Genomic DNA, 877 nt, shown 5'->3' on the forward strand with positions numbered 1-877 from the left:
TTCAGGAAGAGAGCTTCCAGTCTGCCGTGTGCCCAGTTGAGTCAGGAGCGTTGGAAGAAGTCGGGAACTGTTACAAAATGCAAGGAAGGGCAGCGTCCTCGCACGGACAAGTGTATCAGAGAGCGGGAGCTGGGGCCCACGCTGGCCTTGCCTGCTGGCCTTGCCTGCCCGCCTTCATTTCAAGGACCGTGTCTTGCATCTTGTCCAGAGGTGGGCTCTGAGGAGGCGGTGAGGCCCTGCTCTGTTTGCTCAGCTGTGGTGTGAGGTTCCCTAAGGGGATCCCCTCGCTGTGCTGACCGTGCCATCAGCATCAGAAAGGTCAACATCCCCGGGCCTGTCCAGTGTTAACAGAGACAAGGAGCTGGTGCTCTCTCCGCCCAGCTGTACCATCCAGCGCAGTCTCTTGGCCAAGTTCACCGGGTGTTCCAGGGAACCCATTGCGTTGAGGCCGCCGAGCCGGGATGTATTGCGTTGTTGTTTTGGTTGGTTTGTTGTCGGTTTTTTTCCCAGTGGACAAGTCTGTCTGGTCCTTTCCTCCTAGAGCTCATAGATTTTAGCCGAGGCTGAAATGGCCAAGTCCAGGAATGTCTCCAGACCGAGACAGCCCAGGGCCTGCGTCCCCACAGGACTCACACAGTGGCTCGAACTAGCCTGCTCTGCCCCCGCCTGCACCCCGCTCCTGTCCACTCCCGCCCGCGCCACCCCGCGGCAGAACCTCACCCTTCCACCTCCATCTGGGAACAGATGTAGCTGCTCGGGGTGGAGATACACGGGGAAGTCCAGACCTGGCAGCGTGGTGTTCATTCATAGTGAGGAGAGCCGCTGGTGTCCTCTCTCTCTCTCTCTCTCTTTTTTTTTTCGGGGGGGGGGGGGTTTT

The 877-nt window shown here is 58.8% G+C and overlaps 1 long non-coding RNA gene across 1 annotated transcript in view; it reads right to left on the reverse strand.

Annotated features, from left to right (window-relative positions):
* Positions 1 to 871, reverse strand: part of LOC114007044 (uncharacterized) — a 2,181-nt gene extending 1,310 nt beyond the window's left edge. The window contains exon 1 of the long non-coding RNA XR_003548701.1: positions 716 to 871. This is a non-coding gene — a long non-coding RNA (uncharacterized LOC114007044). The remainder of the gene's footprint in view (positions 1 to 715) is intronic.
* Positions 872 to 877: the final 6 nt, after the last annotated feature.

This window comes from Tupaia chinensis, unplaced genomic scaffold (assembly GCF_000334495.1).
Source record: "Tupaia chinensis unplaced genomic scaffold, TupChi_1.0 Scaffold000116_1, whole genome shotgun sequence".
NCBI lineage: Eukaryota > Metazoa > Chordata > Mammalia > Scandentia > Tupaiidae > Tupaia > Tupaia belangeri.